The sequence below is a fragment of the Mustela nigripes genome, chromosome 12 (genome assembly GCF_022355385.1).
Source record: "Mustela nigripes isolate SB6536 chromosome 12, MUSNIG.SB6536, whole genome shotgun sequence".
Classification (NCBI taxonomy): Eukaryota; Metazoa; Chordata; class Mammalia; order Carnivora; family Mustelidae; genus Mustela; species Mustela nigripes.
The window spans coordinates 146,632,812-146,655,060 of NC_081568.1; the positions used below are offsets into that span (position 1 = coordinate 146,632,812).

Here is a 22,249-nt window from a genome sequence, read left to right on the forward strand (position 1 = left end):
CATAGAGCATTATGCTCAGCAAAATTAGTAGCCAGAGAAAGATAAATACTATAAGTTCTCACCTCTTATGAAGAATTTAGAAAACAAAACAAATGAGCAAAGAAAAAAAAAGAGGGAGAAACAGAGAAAAACCAAGAAACAGACTCTGAACTCTAGAGAACAAACTGATGGTTATCAGAGGGAAGGTGGGTAGGGGATGCATGAAATCGGGGTTGGGGATTAAAGAATACAGTTGCCATGATGAGCACGGAGTAATGTACAGAATTGTGGGATCACTATATTGTACACCTGAAACTAATCTAACACTGTTGACTATAGTGGAATTAAAATTTAAAACTTAAAAAAAAATTTAAAAATTTATTTATTTGACAGAGATCACAAGTAGGGAGAGAGGCAGGCAGAGAGAGAGAGGGAAGCAGGCTCCCTGCTGAGCAGAGAGCCCGATGTGGGACTCGATCATAGGACCCGGGAATCATGACCTGAGCTGAAGGCAGAGGCTTTAACCCACTGGTTAAAGGCATCCCCCCCCCACAAATAAAAAGTTTTAAAAAGGAACTTCTTTTCTTGGATGAAGCTTTGAGCCTCCCGGAGGATGACCGTGTTCAGCCAGAACCTGTTTCTCACTTTTGGCCAAACCGTGGTAGCAGAAGACGGAGACTCTCGGAGAGGGGGCTGGGAAGGAGAAGCAGTGTGGGAGACTGGAGTTCAGGTGACAACCCACACTTTACCTCTAGGCAAAGAATTGCTTAGGCCACCCTGATCTCCAATATGAATGTAATCCTGCTATTGCCAAACCAAACACACTAGCGTCTTCATTACAGTCATTCCACAGTATATTAACGACTTTGATAATAAGCCATAAAATTCCTTTGTTGGCATATGCTAACAATTTTTTTTGGCCCCTTTTTCAAGGATCCAAGATTCTTTCATAGGATGTCTATCCACTCAGATCTACCCTTTTTATCAGGGTTCTCAGGTTGGCCAAACACAGCAAAGGCACTTCAGGAAAGCATAGATTTTTGTTTCAGCGATGGGAGGTCCAGAATTCTTGGATTACAAAAGATTCCATGGCAATGAATTTTAAATTCCAAAATAAAGAATCAGAAATGCTTTATTAAAAAAACTACCAGGATTCCTCTTTCAACTTCAGCTTCCATCTTTACAACAGGAAAAAGCTGAATGCGCTGGAATTCATTTACTTTCCTTAGATTTATCAGAAAATTAAGGTCACAGGGCAGACCGCCACCCCCAAATCTGGACAATTGCACATACACAGGGAATCCTAGCCAAGCTGGGTCTGCCTGATCTTGTACTGTATGCACGGTACGGACAGTACAGTCAGTACTGATGGGCACACTTACAGGGCACCTGATGAATCAGGCTGAGTGTGGACTAGACAGAGTGTTAAAAGTTCCTGGGAATCAGTCCTTGGGGGGAGCCTCAGACTTCCATGGATTTTACTTCCAGGATCCCCACCAGGTTCTCCTCGGGAAAAGAGAAAAATCCACTCATGTTTTGGGCATTGGAAGGGGAAAGTAACTGTTTTGAAATATGCTACGGGCTTTCTGCATAACAAAAGCCTACACTGTCAGGGAAATTACTCTACCAGAACTATGTATTTTTTAAGGTTTTACTTAAATTCCAGTTATTGAACACACAGTGTAATATTAGTTTCAGATGTACAGTATAGTAAGTCAACACTTCCATACAACACCTGGCACTCATCACAACACAAACATGCCCCAATCTCCATCACCTGTTTCCAGCATCCACCCACCCACCTTCCTACCTGAACCTCATTTGATCTGACCAAAGGGAAATTAGACAACTCCAAACACCTCTAGCTCTCCTGCTTCGTTTAAGGGGAGTATAAAAAGCTAAGAAATGCTTTAAAAGCTCAGAGCAAGATAACAGTGGAGTGGGAAAAGAAATCAGAGAACTGAAGCCTTTAGCACTTACAGCTATAGCAAACAGTAAACGTAACCCCCATGACCCCTCAAGTTGCTATGACCTGAAACATCATGTCTGTCTTTCAACACAAACCTATAAGGCTACTGGCAAATGATACAGAGTCTGAAGAGACAAAGCAAGCATCACAGCCAGACTGAGATAGGACATATTTTGGTATTCTCACTTTAAAATAACTATGACTAACAGGTTAAGGATTCTGATGGAAAAAGTAGGTAACAAGAGAGAACAGATGGCTAATATAAGCAGAGAGATGGAAACATGAAGAATTAAAAGGAAACACTCGAAATAAAAAACCCTGTAAGAGAGATAAACAGAGCTGAAAAAAATAATCAGTGAGCTTAAAGGTAAGTCAGTAGAGATGTTTCAAACTGAAATGCAGAGAGAAAAAAAATTTTTTTTAAAGATGTTATTTATTTATTTGACAGAAAGAGACACAGTGAGAGACGGAACACAGGCAGGGGGAGTGGGAGAGGGAGAAGCAGGCTTCCCACCACCCCGAACCAGAGCAGGGAACCTGACTGGGGGCTTGATCCCAGAGCACTGGGATCATGACCTGAGCCGAAGGCAGACACTTGATGACTGATACATTCAGGTACCCTGAGGAAAAAAAAAATTGTTAACTAAATAGCTATCCAAAAAATGTCGGACAATTACAAAAATTATAACACTTAGGGGTGCCTGGGTGGTTCAGTGGGTTAAGTGGTGACCTTTGGCTCAGGGCATGATCCCAGGGTCCTGGGACTGAGTCCCAGGTCAGGATCCCTGCTCAGTGGGGAACCTGCTTCTCTCTCTGCCTGCCCCTCCCCTTCCCTTCCCTCTCCTCCTGCTCATGCTCAGGTGTTCTCTCTCAAATAAATAAATAAAATCTTTTAAAAAAAAGTATAACAGTCACACAATGATCCAATTGAGATATGAGGTAACTCAATGGATAAAAAAACAAGAAACATCTTTTTGATGCCAGAAAGAGACTCAGTTCAAACCTAAAGACATGTATATGCTAAATGTAGCATACCTAAAAAGATATGCTATGTAAATGAAAAGAAAAAAAAAAGTTGGGGTAGTAATAGTTATATCAGAAAAAAAAAAGGACTTTAAAACAAAAACTGTAATGAGACAAAGGAGGGAATTTCATAATGAAAAAAGGAATCTATCCAACAAGAGGACGTAACAATTGCAAGTATCTAAGCACCTAACATAGGAACGCCTAAATAACACATTAGACCTGGTAGACTGAACAGATTATATAGACAGAACATTCCATCCCAAAAGAGCAGAGTACCCATTCCTTTCAAGTGCACATGGAACATTCTCCAGGAGAGATCACATATTGGACCGCCTCAGTAAATTTAAGAAGACTGAAATCATATCAAGCATCCTCTCCAACCACAACTGTTTAAGAAATGAGAAATTACAAGAAAAAGTGGAAAAACAAACACAAACAGATGGAGGCTAACCAACATGCTTCCAAATGGGTCAAAAAAGAAATCAAAGAGGAGATTTTAAGAAAAAGAGAAAAATGAACATGGAAAAACAATGGTCCAAAGTATTTGAGATACAGCAAAAGCAGTTCTAGAAAGAAAGGTTATAGTGAATGGGGAGGAGCAAGATGGAGGAGAAGTAGGAGACCTAAATTTCATCTGGTCCCAGGAGTTCAGCTAGATCAAACCATTCTGAACACCTACAAACTTAACAGGAGATCAAAGAAAAGAAGAGCAGCAACTCTAGGAACAGAAAAGCGACAACTTTCGGGAAGGTAGGATGTGCGGAGAAGCGAATCTGAAGTGATGGGAAGATAGACCGTGGGGAGAGGGGCCGGCTCCCGGCAAGCAGTGGAATGCAAAATTGGAACTTTTAAAAGTCTGCTCCACTGAGGGATGTCGCTCCAGAGGCTAAGTGGGGGTGGAGCCCTTGCAGGGACAGTGTGGTCTCAGGACCAGCAGGATCACAGAAAGACGGGGTGTCTGAGTGTGGCAGAGCTCCCAGGTATCAGAGTGGGGAAGCTGACCACAGAGACAGAGCCAAGAAGGGGCCCTCAGCTTGGGGTTACGTTAAACCATGATCCCCAGCACAGTCAGGCCACTGCTCTTTGAGCAGGGACTCCACAAGCGGCAGATCTGGGAGAATCAACTTCCTCTCTCGGAGTGCGTGGCAGGGATCTGCAGGGTTTGGAGACTCCAGATGGGGCTCTGTGCCAGAGACAGAGATGCTTGGTCACAGGCTGGGTGAGCTCAGTGCTCAGCTGGCCGGAGACCAGGGAGACAGGAGTGACTGAGCACTTTTCTACGAGGGCGCACTGAGGAGTGGGGCCCTGAGCTCTCAGCTCCTCCAGCTGGCGATTGGGAGGCTTCCATCTTCATTCCCATCCTCCAGAGCTCTACAGACAGTGTTCAGGAAACAAAAGCTCCTGAGAGTGAACCCGAGCAGATTGCTTAGCCCTGCCCCTGGCAAGGGCAGTGCAGTTCCTCCTCAGGCAAAGACATTTGAGAATCAGGGCAACAGAAGATCAGCAAGAACATCCAGCCAAGATCAAGTTCACCTATCAAAGAAAACTCGAAAACTCAAGAGATACAGGAATACAGCACACAGAATTCATGGCTTTTTCCCCCATGATTCTTTAGTCTTTTGAAGTTAAATTTTTAAATTTTCTTTCTTTTTTCTTTTTTTTTTTTTTGAAATTTTCCCTCTTTCCTATTTTAACATTGTCTTATCAATACCTTTTTAAAAATATTTTAATTTTCATTTTTATAGTCATATTCTTTTTAAAAAAAATTTTATTTATTTCTCAGAGACAGAGAGCGAGCGCACAAGCAGGCAGAGTGGCAGGCGTAGCTGGAGAGAGAAGAAGACTCCCTGCCAGGCAAGGAGCCTGATGCAGGACTTGATCCCAGGACTTTGGGATCATGACCTGAGCCGAAGGCAGTGGCTTAACCGACTGAGCCACCCAGGTATCCCTACAGTCATATTCTATCCCTTAGTTGTATTTAACCATATTGTGTGTGTGTGTGTATGTGTGTGTGTATGCACGTGGGTGTGCATGTATGTATGTATATGTATATGTATGTGTGTGTGTGTATTTGTTTCTCTTTCTTTAAAATTTTGCGATAGTTTCTTCTAACAGACCAAAATATACCTTAAATCTAGTGTCTAGCTTTGTTCTAGTCTTCCACCTGATCACATTCTCTTTTTTACTTTTAAAATTTTTTTCTTTTTTCAACCAACTTCTCAATTCACTTTTTAAAAATATTTTTAAATTTTCAACTTTATAGTCATATTCCATCCCTTCATTGTATTTACCCTTATTTGTGTGTGTGTATGTATGTATGTATGTGTGTGTGTATATATATATATATATATATATATATATATATATATATATATTTGTGTTTTCTTTTTTAAAAATTTGGGAGGCAGTTTCTTCTAACAGGCCAAAGACACTCCAAATCAAGTGTGTGGCTCTGTTCTATTCACCAGCTTGATCCTATATTTTTTTTCCTTTCTTTTCCCCCAAGTTTCAGGTCTCTTGATTTGTTGAGTGTGTATTTTTCTGGGGTTCTTTTTACCCTTTTAGGATTTTATTCTCTCATTCATCTATTCCTTTCTGGACAAAATGACAAAGTGGAAAAACTCCCAGCAAAGAGCAAGAGGCAGTACCAACAGCTAGTACCTAATCAATACAGATGTTTTTTTTTGTTTTGTTTTGTTTTGTTTTGTTTTTTTATCAATACAGATGTTAAATGAAAGAATTCATGGAAACAAATGAAAATGAAAACACAACTGTTCAAAATCTTTGGGGGTGCAGCAAGGTGGTCCTAAGAGGAAAGTATATAGCCATACAAATCTTTCTCAAGAAATAAGAAAGGTCTCAAATACACAACCTAACCATAACCTAAAGGAGCTGGAGAAAGAACAGCAAAGAAAGACTAAACCCAGTAGGAGAAGAGAAACAGTAAAGATCACAGCAGACATCAATGAAACAGAAACCAAAAGAACAACAGAACAAATCCATGAAACTAGGAGCTGGTTCTTTGAAAGAATTAATCAGATTGATAAACCCTTGATCAGACTTATCAAAAAGAAAAGAGAAAGGACCCAAATTAATAAAATTATGAATGAAAGGGGAGAGATCACAACCAACACCAAAGAAATACAAACAATTAAAAGAACATATTATGAGTCACTATATGCTAGCAAATTAGACAAACTGGAAGAGATGGATTCATTCCTAGAGACATATAAACTACCAAAACTGAACGAGGAAGAAATAGAAAATGTGAAGAGACCCATAACTAGTAAGGAGATTGAAGAGTCATCAAAAATCTCCCAACAAGAGCTGAGGGCCAGACTGCTTCCCAGGGGAATTCTACTAAACATTTAAAGAAGAACTAATTCCTATTCTCCTGAAACTGTTCAAAAAAATAGAAATGGAAGGAAAACTTTCCAACTAATATTATTAGACCAGCATTACCTTGATTCCAAAACCAGACGAAGACCCCATCAAAGAGAATTACAGATGGATGCAAAAATTCTCACCAAAATACGAACCAATAGGATCCAACAGTACATTAAAAGGATTATTCACCATGATCAAGTGGGATTTATTCCTGGGCTGGAGTTTGGTTCAATATCCTCAAATCAATCAATGTAACACAGTACATTAATAAAAGAAAGAACAAGAACCATATGATACTCTCAATAAATGCAGAAAAAGCATTTGACAAAGTACAGCATCCTTTATTGATCAAAAGTCTTCAAAGTGTAGGGATAGAGGGGACATACCTCAATATCAAAGTCATCTATGAAAAACCCACAGCAAATATCATTCTTAGTGGGGAAAACCTGAAAGCTTTTCCCACAAGGTCAGGAACAAGGCAGGGCTGTCCACTATCACCACTGCTATTCATCACAGTACTAGAAGTCCTAGCCTCAGCAATCAGACAAGAGAAAGAAATTAAAGGCACCAAATTGGCAAAGAATAAGTCAAACTCTCACTCTTTGAAGATGATATGATACTTTATGTGGAAAACCCAAAAGACTCCACTCCAAAACTGCTAGAACTTGTACAAGAATTCAGTAAAGTGGCAGGATATAAAATCAATGCACAGAAATCAGTTGCATTTCTCTATACCAACAACAAGACAGAAGAAAGAGAAATTAAGGAGTCAATCCCATTTACAATTGCACCCCAAACCATAAGATACCTAGGAATAAACCTAACCAAAGAGGCAAAGAATCTATACTCAGAAAACTATAAAGTACTCATGAAAGAAATTGAGGAAGACACAAAGAAATGGAAAAATGTTCCATGGAAAAATCCTAAAACTTTTATGCAACCAGAAAAGACCCCAAATAGCCAGAGGAATGTAGAAAAAAAAAAAAAAACCAAAGTTGGTGGCATCACAATTCCAGACTTCAAGCTCTATTACAAACCTGTAATCATCAAGACAGTATGGTACTGGCACAAAAACAGACACATAGATCAATGGAATAGAATAGAGAGTCCAGAAATGGGCCCTCAATTCTATGGTCAATAATTTTCGACAAAGCAGGAAAGACTGTCCAATGTAAAAGACCATCCCTTCAACAAATGGTGTTAGGAAAACTGGACAGTCACATGCAGAAGAATGACCATTTCCTGACACCACACACAAAAATAGACTCAAAATGTGAGACAGGAATCCATCAAAATCCTTGAGGAGAGCACAGGCAGCAACCTCTTTGACCTCAGCTGCAGAAACTTCTTCCTAGAAATATGGCTGATGACCAGGGAAGCAAGGGCAAAAATGAACTATTGGTATTTCATCAAAATCAAAAGCTTTTGTACAGCAAAGGAAATAGTCAACAAAACCAAAAGACAACATACAGAATGGGAGAAGATATTTGCAAATGACATATCAGATAAAGGGCTAGTATCCAAAAATCTATAAAGAACTTATTAAACTCAACACACAAGGAACAAAGAATTTAATCAAGAAATGGGCAGAGGACATGAATAGACATTTATGCAAAGACGACATCCAAATGGCCAACAGACATATGAAAAGGTGCTCAACATCACTTGGCATCAGGGAAATACAAATCAAAACCACAATGAGGTACCACCTCATACCAGTCAGAATGGCTAAAATTAACCAGTCAGGAAACAACAAGTGTTGGTAAGGATGCAGAGAAAGGGGAACCTCCTATACTGTTGGTGGGAATGCAAGCTGGTGCAGCCACTCTAGAAAACAGTATGGAGGTTCCTCAAATAGTTGAAAATAGAGCTACCCTGTGACCCAGCAACTGCACTATTGGGTATTTTCCCCAAGGATACAAATGTAGTGATCTGAAGGGGCACGTGAACCCCAGTGTTTATAGCAGCTATGTCCACAATAGCCAAACTATAGAAAGAGCCTAGATGTCCACTGACAGATGAATGGGTAGAGAAGAAGTGGTACAAAATGGGAAGAAGACATGAAATGACACTTCTCCAATGAAGACATACAAATGGCTATCAGACACATGAAAAAATATTCATCATCACTAGCCATCAGGGAGATTCAAATCAAAACCATATTGAGATACCACCTTATACCAGTTAGAACGGCCAAAATTAATAAGACAGGAAACAACGTGTGTTGGAGAGGATGTGAAGAAAGGGGAACCCTATTACACTGTTGGTGGGAATGCAAGTTGGTGCAACCACTTTGGAGAACAGTGTGGTGATTCCTTAAGAAATTAAAAATAGAACTTCCCTATGACCTGGCAATTGCACTACTGGGTATTTACCCCAAAGATACAGATAGTGAAAAGAAGGGCCATCTGTATCCCAATGTTCATAGCAACAATGGCCACGGTCACCAAACTGTGGAAAGAATCAAGATGCCCTTCAATGGATGAATGGATAAGGAAGATGTGGTCCATATACACTATGGAATATTATGCCTCCATCAGAAAGGATGAATACCCAACTTTTGTATCAGAAGAACAGGACTGGAAGAGATTATGCTGAGTGAAATAAGTCAAGCAGAGAGAGTCAATTATCATATGGTTTCACTTATTTGTGGAGCATAAGAAACAACACAGACGACATGGAGAGATGGAGAGAAGGGAGTTGAGGGAAATTGGAGGGGGAGATAAACCATGAGAGACTATGGACTCTGAAAAACAATCTGAGGGTTTTGAAGGGGTGGTGGGTGGTAAGTTGGGTGAGCCTGGTGGTGGGTATTATGGAGGGCACATATTGCATGGAGCACTGGGTATGGTGGATAAACAAGGAATTCTGGTACGCTGAAAAGAAATTAAAAAAAAAAAAAAGAAGAAGTGGTATAGATATACAATGGACTACTATGCAGCCATCAAAAAACCCAAAATCTTAACATTTGCAATGACATGGATGGAACTACAGGGTAATAAACTAAATGAAAGTAGTCAAGCAGAGAAAGACAATCATCATATAATCTCATTGATATGAGGAATTTGAGAAACAAGACAGAGAATCATAGGGGAAGGGAGGGAAAAATGAAACAAGATGAAACCAGAGAGGGAGGCAAATGATAAGAGACTCTTAATCTCAGGAAACAAACTGAAGGTTTCTAGAGGGGAAGGACTGAAAGGGGTGGGGTGGCTGAGTGATGGACATTGGGGAGGGTATGTGCTATGGTGAGTACTGTGAGTTGTCTAAGACTGATGAATCACAGAGCTATACCCTGAAACAAATAATACATTATATATTAATAAAAAAAGAAAGTTTATAGTGATACAGGTCTACCTGCATAAGATAGATCTCTTGATCTGCAGTCAAATGCTCTAGCCCTGAGGTATACCCCCAGGTTAAGATAGATCTCAAATTAGCCATCTAACCTTATAAATAAAGGAACCATAAAAATAAGAACAAAGCTCAAGGTTAATAGAAAATAGGAAATAATAAAGATCAGAGATGAAATAAATGAAAGAGACTTAAAAAAATAGAAAAGGTCCATGAAACCAAGAGCTGGTTCTTTGCAAAAATAGACAATTTTGATAAACTTTTAGCCAGACAGCTCAAGGCAAAAAGGGAGAGGACCAAATAATTAAAATCAGAAACAAAAAAAAGATAACCACCAATACCACAGATATATAGAAGATTATAAGAGACTACTACTAAAAATTATATGCCAACAAAGTGGAAAATGGATAAATTTGTAGACACATACAATCCTACAAAACTGAATCAGGTAGCAGTAGAAAATCTAGACATACCAATTGCTAGTAACAAAACAGAATCAGGAATAAAAAACTCCCAACAAACTAAAGACTAGGACCAGACTGCTTCACAGGTGAGTGAATTGTACTAAACATTTAAAGAAGAGTAATACCTATGCTTCTCAAACTATCCCCGTAAAGTAAAAGATAAATTCCAAATTCAGCATCACCCTGATTCCAAACCAAAGACGCTACAAATAAGTAAAACTATAGGCCAATACCCCTGATGAACCTAGATGAAACTATCTTCAAAGAAATATTAGCAAACTGAATTCAAAGATACATGAAAGGATTTCATGGACTGCAACATCTATAAATGTTGTAATCTATCAATGTAATATATTCAGTTAACAAAAGGAAGGATAAAAAATCACAAGATCATGAAATGCAGAAAAAACATTTTATGAAATTCAACATATGTTCATGATATAAATGCTCAAAAAAAGTGTGTGTAGAGGGACCACACCCCAACTAATAAAGGGTTATAAATCACAGACTCACAGCTACCATCATACTTAAAATCAGGAAGAATGATGTTCATTCATGCCACTTCTATTCAGTGTAGGACTGGAAGTTCTAGCCAGAGCAATCAGACAAGAAAAAGAAACAAAAGGCATGCAAATTGGTAAAGAAGAAGTCAAACCATCATTATTTGTAACTGATACTATATATAGAAAACCATAAAGACCCCTGCAAAAACTATTAGAAGCAATAAATGAATTCAATAATATTGACTATACAAAATTAATATACAGAAACCTGTTGCGTTTTCATATACTAATAACAAAGTTGCAGAAAGAGATACAAAGAAAACAATTCCATTTATCATTACACTAAAAAAGAATAAAATACTGAGGAATAAATTTAACCAAAGAAGTAAAAGACTTATATTCTGAAAACTGTTAAGACATTGATGAAAAAAGTGAAGTCAGCACAAATGCAAAGGTATACCATGCTCATGGAAGAGTTGGTATGTTAAAATGTCCACACTACCCCAAAACAATCCAAGGATTCGATGGAACCACCATCAAAATTCCAACTATATTTTTCATGTAACTAGAACAAATAATTCTAAAATGCATCACAAAGAACCTTGAATAGCCAAAGCAGTCCTGAGAGAGAACAAAGCTGGAGGTATCACAAACTCTGATTTCAAACTACACTACAAAGCTATAGTAAACAAAACACCATGGTACTGACACAAATATAGACACACAGACCAATAGAACAGAATAGAGAACTCAAATAAATCCATACTTACACATCAATTAATCTATAACAAAAAAGATAAGAACATACAATGGGAAAAGACAGTCTCTTCAATAAATGGTGTTGGGAAAACTGGACAGCTACTTCAAAAGAATGAAACTGGACCCCTTTCTTACACCATACAGCCAATTAAACTCAAAGTGGATTAAAGACATAAATATGAGACCTGAATCCATAAAAGTTCTAAAAGAAAACACAGAGAAATAATTTCTTTGACAGCAGCCTTAGCAACTTTTTTTCTGGATAAGTCTCCTAGGCAAGAGTAACAAAGCAGAAATAAACTATTGAAACTACACCAAACTAAAAAACTTTTACACAGTGAAAGAAACTAAATAAAATGACAAGGCAACATACTGAATGTGAGAAAACATTTGTAAATGATATAAGCAGTAGGAGATGAATATCCAAAATATATAAAGAATTTATACAACACCTAAAAAACCCACAAATAATCAGATTAAAAAATAATCAAATTAAAAAATGAGCAGGGGTGGAAAGAACCAAGATGCCCTTCAACGGATGAATGGATAAGGAAGATATACTCCATATACACTATGGAGTATTATGCATCCATCAGAAAGAACGAATACCCAACTTTTGTAGCAACATGGACAGGACTGGAAGAGATTATGCTGAGTGAAATGAGTCAAGCAGCTTTGCGCAGTGGCAGTATCGTAGCCAATGAGGTTTATCCAAGGCGCGATTATTGCGAATTGAAATGAGTCAAGCAGAGAGAGTCAGTTATCATATGGTTTCACTTATTTGTGGAGCATAACAAAAATCATGGAGGACATGGGGAGTTAGAAGGGAGTTGGGGTAAATTAGAAGGGGAGGGGAATCATGGGAGACTATGGACTCTGAAAAACAATCTGAGGAGTTTGAAGTGGTGGGGGGGTGGGAGGTCGGGGTACCAGGTGGTGGGTATTATAGAGGGCACGGATTGCATGGAGCACTGGGTGTGGTGAAAAAATAATGATACTGTTATGCTGAAAATAAATAAATGAAAAAAAATGAGCAGGGCACCTGAATGGACATTTTTCCAGAGGAGACATAGAGATGGCCAACTAACACGTGGAAAGATGCTCAACATCATTAATCATCAGGGAAATCCAAATTTTAGCCACAATGAGGTATCACCTCCCACTTGTCAGAATGGCTAGTGTCAGAAAGACAAGAAATAATAGGTGCTGGCAAGGATGTTGAGAAAAGGGAAGCATTATTTACAATGGCCAAGATAGGAACCAAACTAAATGTCTATTGATAAATAAGTGGATACAAGTAGATGTAGGTGTATACAGACTCACATACAAGTGAATATTACTCAGCCATAAAAAAGAATGAGACCTTGACATTAATGACAATATGGGTGGACCTAGAGGATATTATGCTAAGTGAAATAAGTCAGACAGAAAGACAAACACTGTATGATTTCACATATATTTGGAATCTAAAAAACAAATAAACAACAAACACAAAACTCCAGAGAAGAGGGGTGTGGAACATGAGCAAAATAGGTAAAGGGGATTAAGAGGTACAAACTTCCAGTTACGAAATACATAAGTCACAGTGATGAAAAAGTAAAGTATAGATAATATAGTCTATAATATTATAATACTGTCTGGTGACAAATTGTAACTACACTTATAATAGTGAGTACTGCATAATGTATAGAATTGTCAAAACATGACATTGTACACCTGGAACTAATATAGCATTCTATATCAACTATATTTCAATAATAATAACTTAGCTGAAAAAAATCTGGGGGACTACTGTTTGTTCAAAGTAATGAAAGTAACAATGTATTATGAGATTAGAGTATATGGATAAGTTAAAGGAATCATAAAAATGTCATAAGGATATGGAATTGGGAATATTCTTATAAGATAACTGCACAACCCATGAAACAGCCTAATATTAGATGAAAGTAGGCAGAGATGAAATGAAAATGTGTATTGCAAACTTTAGGGCAACCAATAAAAATTTTAAAGGAGTATAGTATGCTAAGAAAGGAGGAGAAAACAGAATCATATAAAATGCTCAATTAAAACCAGAGAAAGCAGAAAAACAGGAGAAGGTTTTTGTTTTTTTTAAAGAACAGACATAATTGATGAGAAAAACTTATAACCATGTTAAATATTAATCCAAATAAATCAATCACTTTCACTGTGAGTGGCCTGAGTATACCAATTAAAAGAGACCATCAGAGTAGATTAAAATAGGAAAAGACTCACTATATACAGTCTGTAAGACACCCACTTTAAATACAAAGACACATATAGATTAACAGTAAAGGGATGGAGAAAGATATACCATGCTAACTCTAATCAAAAAAAAGATGGAGAAGCTATATTAATTCCAGACAAAGCTAATTTCAAAAGTAGAAAAGTTATGAGACAAAGAGATGTTACACCATGACAAAGGAATCAATTCTCTAAGAAGACATAATAATCCTTAATATGTAAGCACTTAAGACAGGGCATCAAAATATGTGAGACAAGAACGGATAGAACTGTACAAATATTACATTTGGAGATTAAAATGTGTCTTTATCAGTATCTGACCCATCCAGTTGGCAGAAAATCAGGAAGGACAGGGTTTAACTAGATAACACTATCAATCAGTTGGACCGAATCAACAGTCTATAGAATATTTGAACCAACCACAGCAGAATACCCATGTTTCTCAAGCTCACATGGAACGTTCACCAAGATATTCTACATTCTGGGCCATAAAAACACCTTAACAATTTTTTTTTTAAAGAAAGTGTGCACGTTCGTGGGGTGGGGGTGAGGAGAGAGAGAGAGAGGATCTTATGTAGGATCCATGCCCAGCACAGAGCCCAATGCGACGCTCAGTCTCACGACCCTGAAGTCATGACCTGAGCCGAAATCAAGAGTTGACAACCAACTCACTGAGCCACCCCGGTGAACCAACAATTTTCTATTAATGAAAATCATACAAATTGTTCTCTCAGATCACAATGGAATTAAACTGGAACTCAATAACCTAAAGGTAGCTAGAAAATACCAAAAAATTTTAGAGATTAAATAACATACTTTTAATAACACTTGGGTCAAAGAGGAAAGCAAAAGAGAGGTTTAAAAATATTTTATCTAAATTAAAATGAAAATACAGCATATTAAAATATGTAGGATGCAATAAAAACAAGGCTTATAGGGAAATTTATAGCAATTAATATATATATTAGAAAATTAGAAGTTTCTAAAATCAGTAACCTAGACTTCCACCTTAGGAAACCAGAGAAAAATGAGCTCTATAAACTCAGAGCAAACAGAATAAAAGAAATAATAAAAATTAGAACAGAAATCAGTGAATTTAAAAACAGAAAATCACTAAAGAAAAATCAATGATCACCAAACATTAACTTTTTGATATAACTCTATCACGGCTAACAAGAAAAAAAAAAAAAGAGAGCGAAATCACAAATTACAAATACACAAATATCAGAAATGAAAGAGGGATCACCACTGTTGATCCCACAGACACTAAAAAGAGAAATTACAAACAATTCTATGCCCCCAAATTTAATAGATTCAATAAAATTCTTTGAAAGACACAAAACTTACACAATGAGAAATCCATACTCTGAATAGAGCTGTATCTATTAAAGAAACTAAAATAATAACTTTCTAAAAAGACAGCACCAAGCACAGATGTTTTCACCAGTAAATTCTGCCACGCAATTGAGAATGAAATACTAATTCTCTACAATATCTTCCAGAAACTAGAAGCAGAGAGAACTCTTGTGAACATATTCTACAAGGCCAGAATTACCCTAATACATAAACCAGATGAAGACTTTACAAGTAAACTACAGACCACTACCTTTCATGAACATAATTGCAAAAATTCTCAACAAAATGTTAGCAAATGGATCAAAAAATGTATTAAAAATTATACACCATGAGCAACGAGGGTTTATCCCAGGCATGCAAGGCTAGTACAACATTTGAAAATCAACTAATTAGGGACGCCTGGGTGGCTCAGTGGGTTAAGCCTCTGCCTTCAGCTCAGGTCATGATCTCAGGGTCCTGGGATTGAGCCCCTCATCAAGCTCTCCATTTGGTGGGGAGCCTGCTTCCTCCTCTCTCTCTGCCTACCTCTCTACCTACTTGTGCTCTCTCTTTCTGTGTGTCAAATAAATAAATAAAATTTAAAAAAAAGAAAATCAACTAATGTAATTCATCACACTGATAGGCTAAAGAAGAAAAATCATACAAAGCTGTATATAAATGCATAAAGTCATTGAAAAAAATCCAACACTTATTCATGATTAAAATCAACAAGCTAGGAATAGAGGGGGACCTCTTCAACATGATGAAGAAAATCTACAGAAACCTATAGCAAAGCACACATATCTAGTGATGAGAAACTAGATCCTTCTCCAAAGACTGGGTAGAAGAGAAAGATATCCACTCCTATTTAACCTTGTTCAGGAATAAAATCAGGGGATAGCCAAGCTGGAAGCCGGAGAAGTTCAAAGTACCTGGGTTTTTCAACAGCTTGGAGGAAGCATGCATTTGGCAATCCACATGGTTCATCTCAAAGTATCGTAAGGAAAATTGGTACTAATTTATCGCTGATCCAGTGCCCAAAAGTTCAGTTCCAGCTCACCAGCCCTACAACAAAAGGGAGCCCGAGCCATCCTGGAGAAAATGCAGTGGTGTCTTTTGCTGATGGCGGATGGGTAGCCAAAGAAGGAGAGCGTTCAGCAAGACAAAGGACATAGGTCAGATCAAGGGAGTCTCTTCAGGACGACCTTCCTTTCTTTGAGAAGCTGCCAAGCAGGCAGTGTTCCTTACCAAACCTGTCTCCAGAAGAGCTTCCACAGAAGACAGCACTAGCAAATGAGGAGGCATTGCAGATCTGTGCCCTTGAAAATGAACTTGCTGCTCTCAGAGCTCAGATTGCCCAAACTGTGACCCAGTAAGAACAGCAACATGTTATTCCAGGTGACTTAGATCCTACCACATCTGTTACTACACCACCATCCTCTGTCCCTCTACCGCCCTCACCCCCACCTCCCCCAACCCTCCCCCATTGGGGCTCCACCAAAGTATATCACCGGCTGCCGACCTGATGAAAGAGCGGAGAGAAAAATACCTGTGCTGGAAAGACCTTGGTTAAGAACAGTCCAAAGAAACCTGATATGACAAATGCGTTAGAGATCCTTAAAGATATGAACAGTATAAAATGTCAGTCAGTGAAAAATTCAGAACAGGATATAAAGCCCAAACCGGTGAATGCTACGGACCCTTCTGCCCTCAAACCAGGGGCTCTGAAAAAGGCATTTGCCTATCGATATCGAAGCCATAGTCAAGGTGAAATCCAAAACCTGCATCAGAGGCCACCTCAGAACAGTGCTGTTGGGGCCACACATGTCGAAGTCTACATGAAATATGAAGGCTTTCACTGAGAATGTTTCAACTTCCCACTAGACTGTGAGCAGAGGAAAAACTATCCTTGTTCCAGCTGTTGGTTTGTTAGGGCTGTTTGAGGAGTGGAAATCAACACAATTTAGTAAATACCTGAATTTAGTATTCAGTGGTCTCCTTTACATCTCATCAGACTCAGCAATAACAAAAGTACTCTAAGTTTCTGGGTTTTTTTTTTTTTTTTTTAAGGATTTTATTTATTTGACAAACAGAGATCACAAGTAGGCAGAGAGGCAGGCAGAGAGAGAGGAGGAAGCAGGCTCCCTGCCAAGCAGAGAGCCCAAACCGGGACTCAATCCCAGGACCCCGAGATCATTACCTGAGCCAAAGGCAGAGGCTTTAACCCACTGAGCCAGCCAGGCGCCCTGGGTTGTTTTTTTTTTTTTTTTTAATGAGAAGATTAGTTCTGAACTGGGATTCCCATAACGTGTATTCAGACATGTGTTTTCTTTTTTTCCAGACATGTGTTTTTAATGTAGTCAGGATGTTTAGGTTTCTAGTCTTGAAAACAATTATATAGATTTCAGAAGAAAGGACATTTGTAGAGGTGTTTTTAATTCTTAATACTAACTTATCTCTGCAGATATTTTATATGCACATTTTGGATATAAAATAGTATGTAAAATTTAATAATGATGTCAGTGAGGGTACTGTTACCATCATTAGTGGTCATTGATCATTTACTACTCAGTGACAGAACAAGGTTGTTGTAGTGAAATATTTAGGATTGCAACCTTTTGGCCTCAAATAGGACTTTTACTTTAGATTCTCTCATTTCCTTGGAGATGGGGTTCAGGTAGGAACCAGATAATGTTCACTGCTGAAAATTCCATAATGCTTTCATTTAAAGGAAAGTCAAAGACTATGAAAGCTGCTTTCACTTTAGTGCTGTCCAGTGCTGAGGGAAAAAAATGTAGTTTTCACATAGTGAGAAATCAAATTATTGAATTAAATCTGTAACAGGAGAAAACCAGAACGTAGCATCTTTTTTGCCCCCAGTTGAATAAATGGCATCAAAAAGATGACTTGTTGCTAAGTTGATATATAATGGAAATAGCAATATAACGGAGTTTTAAGATTTTTAATATTGGTCAAATATAGTAGCTATATAATGAAACCTTGAATAGGTGAAAGAATTTCCTATTAAGTTGTTCATCATTGGTCAGAGTGTTGTCCTGTTGAATTACATTAAGCAGCAAACCTTAGGTGCTACTGGAATTGTTTTAAGTGATCATTTGTGAATGCTTGGTAAATCTTCACGGTTTTCTGTATTTCTGTTAAACTCAGCTATAGTTAATGCCAGAATCTCCTACCATGAGTAAATATTTGATTTACTTAAATCTAGTAAAAAGAAGTGGAGATAGGAAGAGTAGACACTTACTTTTAAGTTACTGAAAATATGTGCAGTAAGTTACTGAAAATTTGTGCAATGTTCTCAATATTAGCAAAGGTTATTCAGCTTAAATCTGAACTGTGACTGGGCGCCTGGATGATTCAGTGGGTTAAATCTTCTGCCTTCAGCTCAGGTCATGGTCCCAGGGTCCTGGGATGGAGCCCCACATTGGGCTCCCTGCTCAGCAGGGAGCTTGGCTTGCTTCCTCCTCTCGGTCTCTGCCCGCCTTTCTGGCTACTTGTGACCTCTCTCTCTGTGTCAAATAAATTAATAAAATCTTAAAAAAATAAAAGAAGAAATCAGTGGTATTTATATGAACTGTGAAACACCTGAAAAAGAAATAAATAATCCTGTTCACAATAGCATCAAAACAGTAAAAACTTAGGAATACATTTAACCAAAGAAATGAAAGAGCTGTGGAAAATAATATATAAAACTTTCATGAAAGAAACTGGGAAGAAATAAATGAAAATCTATTCTGTGTGCTTGGTTCAGAATTAATATTAATAAAATGTCCATACTACCCAAGGCCATCTATAGATTTAATGCAGTCACTATCACCATTCCAATGGTGTCACATAATTTGTCACAGAAGCACAAGAAACAATCCTAAAATGTGTAGGGAACCACAGAAGACCCTGAACAGCCAAGCAATCATAAAAAGGAAAAACAAAGTCAGAGGCATCACATTTCCAGATTTCAAACTATACTACAAAGTTACAGTACTTAAAACAGTAGGATACTGGCATAAAAATAGATGCATGGGCCAAGAGAACAGACTAGAGAGCCCAGAAATAAATCCTCACAGTTAATGGTAAACTAATATTTGACAAAAGAACCAAGAGTCCTCCATGCAGAAAGGCAGTCCTTGCACAGAGGGTACCGAAGAACTGAATACCACATGCAGAAAAATGAAATTGGACAGTTACCTTACACCCCTCACAAAAATAAACTGAAGAGGATCAAGGATGTAAGCTTAAGACTTGATATTATAAAAATCTTAGAAGAAAGCATTCACAAAATAAGTCAGTCAGACAAATCTATGATTTCATTCATGTGTGGAATTTAGGAAACTAAACAGAAGAACACAGGGAAGGAAGGAAAAATAAGATGAAATCAGAGAGGGAGACAAACCATAAGAAACTCTGAACTCTGGGAAACAAACATGGTTGCTGGAGGGGTGGTGGGTGGGGGAATAATATTCCATTGTGTACACTGGGTGACGGGCATTAAGGAGGGCATGTGATGTGATAAGCACCGGGTGTCAGAGGCAATTGATGATTCACTAAATTCTACCCCTGAAACTAATATACAGTATGTGTTAAAATGAATTTTAAATAAAAATTTTTTTTAAAACAGAGAAGAAAGCATTCAAAAGAAGCTCCTTGATATTGGTCTGGGCAGCATATTCCCTGGATAGGACACCAAAGTGTAAGAAGGTAAAGGAAAAGTTAATAGGGGGACTACACCCAAGTAAAAAGCTCCTGTTCAGCCCAAAAGCAACAAACCACAAGATGAAAAGGTAACCTATTGAATGGGAGAAAATACCTGTAAATCATATACATGATAAGGGGCTAATAGCTAAAATATACGAAGAACTGATAAAAATATATAAAGAACTCAACAGTAAAACAAGATCCCCTTAAAAAAATGATCAGAGGAACTCCATAGAGGTTTTATTTTCAAAGAAGACCCATTAATGGCCAACAGAAATGAAAAGATGCTCACCACCACCGTTAGCAGGGAAATGCAAGTCCAAACCACAATGAGCTATCACCTCCCAACTGTTAGAATGGCTGTTAACAAGAAGACAAGAATGACAAGCATTGGCGAAGATATAGAGAAAGGGAATCCTTGTGCTTTGTTGGAGGGGGAATGTAAATTGGTGCGACCAGTACCAAGAACAGTATGGAAGTTCTTCAAAAAATTAAAACTGGAAATACCATATGACCCAATAGTCCTACCTCTGTTGTATATATGTTAAGGAGAGGAAATTAGGGTTTCAGTGAGATTATTTCCACTCCTGTGTACACTGCAGCATTACTCACAAAAGCCGCAACACGGGAACAACCTAAGTGTCCTTCAGTGGATGAATGAAGAAGACCCGGTATGTGTGTGCGTGTGTGTGTGTGCGCGCGTACACAATGGAATATTATTCAGCTACAAGAAAGGAGAAAATCCCACCATTTGTACAGTTTGGATGGAATTTGAGGGTATTTCGCTAAGTAAAAAAGTCAGACAGAGTCCATCAGAAAAGTCAAAAGACAAATACTGTGTGAAGTCACTTAGATGTGGAATCCTCAAAAAAAGAAACCTGAACTCAGAGTAGAATAGTGGTGACCAGGGACCATGGGGTAGGGGGAAATGGGAAGAGGTTGATCAAAGTGTACAAATTTCTGGTTATAAAATGGGGCACCTGGGTGGCTCAGTGGGTTAAGCCTCTGCCTTGGGCTCAGGTCATGATCTTAGGGTCCTGGGATGGAGCCCTGCTCAGCAGGGAGCCTGCTTCCCCCTCTCTCTCTGCCTGCCTCTCTGCCTACTTGTGATTTCTCTCTGTGTCAAATAAATTGAAGAAAAAAAAAAAAGAAATGGGAATTATGTGAGGTAGTGGGGTGTTAGCTAAGGCTTCAGTGGTAATCACTGCACAATGTGTGTGCAGCAAATAAACACGTAATACATCTTAAACTTGCACACGTTTATTTCAATCTCATCTCAATAAAGCTGAAAATAAAGGCTTACTGATATGCCAATAATCTTGAACCTGAATCCAAACAGAAGGTAAGGTCTGAATTCCTTTAAGGAGAAGTCAGCAAGTCTAGAGGCCCAACCAAGTATCACTTAGTGATAACAACATGCATGCATGTTCCCAGAATATACTATTTTTCCTGATGATATTGCAAGCTACTGCATCCCTAGAGAGGCATGAAAATATAGGGCCTTGTAAAATTACCATACTCTATGAAGATTTTAGCTAGGTATAGAAATTAGAATTTAAAAAATAGGCCGTATTGAGACAACAGAATTCAATTCATAGAAGTAGCTCTTTTTAGTGGATTTTGGTCAAAAGTAAAAAAATCATTTACGTATTTACTGTTGTCTGCTTTTTGAAGAGGTTAAAACACTCAAGAGATTAAGATCTATTAGGTTGGAAATGGAATCGAACTTTTTTTTTTAGATTTTACTTTTATTTATTAAGCAGGCCCCCCCGCTGAATGGAGAGTCTGATGCGGGGTTCAATCCTGGGACCCTGAAACCATGACCTGAGCCAAAGGCATAAGCTCAACCCCCTGAGCCACCCAGGCACCCTGGAATTGAACTTTTAAAAGTAATTTGTCAGATAAGCTTGCAATTCATTCAAAAGGAAGACATCTTATTTTAAATCCATACATTTTGATTTGTTATTAAAGAAGTATGTGACTATTTAAAAGAAATGATGATTAATACTGAGAATATTTAGTAAATTCACAAAATGAATAAAGTTATGGGGATTCAACTCCAGGCATAAAAGCTCTTGGACATTAATGAATCAAATGGTAGATATTAAAAATTATAAAAATTATTATTAAGATATTAAGATATTAAAATTATTAAAAATTAAAAATATCCTCTTAAAAATAGGATAATGGGGAGGGAGAAATCCATGAAAGATTTGGTAAAGAAAAAGATGTTATCCACAAGTTTAACAAAAAGACAGAGAAACAGGAAATAGGAGGAAAAGCCTAGAAGCCTAGAGGACAGATCCAAGAGAGCCAATGCCAATGAAAGAAATTCCAGAAATAGAGAACAAAGAAAGCCAAAAGAGACACAATTTTATGCAAATGTTTCAGAATTTAAGAATAGAGAGTCACTGGAATGAAAGGGCAGACAAGAGTAAAGAGAGGTGTTTTCACAGCCATTTGGGAAATACAAAAACCCCAGAAAGGAAGAGAAGATCTGG

General features: G+C 37.9%; 2 pseudogenes; both read left to right on the plus strand.

Annotated features, from left to right (window-relative positions):
• Positions 1-592: 592 nt before the first annotated feature.
• Positions 593-16,922, plus strand: LOC132028142 (mitochondrial fission regulator 1-like; annotated as a pseudogene).
• LOC132028919 (U4 spliceosomal RNA) lies at positions 12,113-12,239 on the plus strand (annotated as a pseudogene).
• Positions 16,923-22,249: the final 5,327 nt, after the last annotated feature.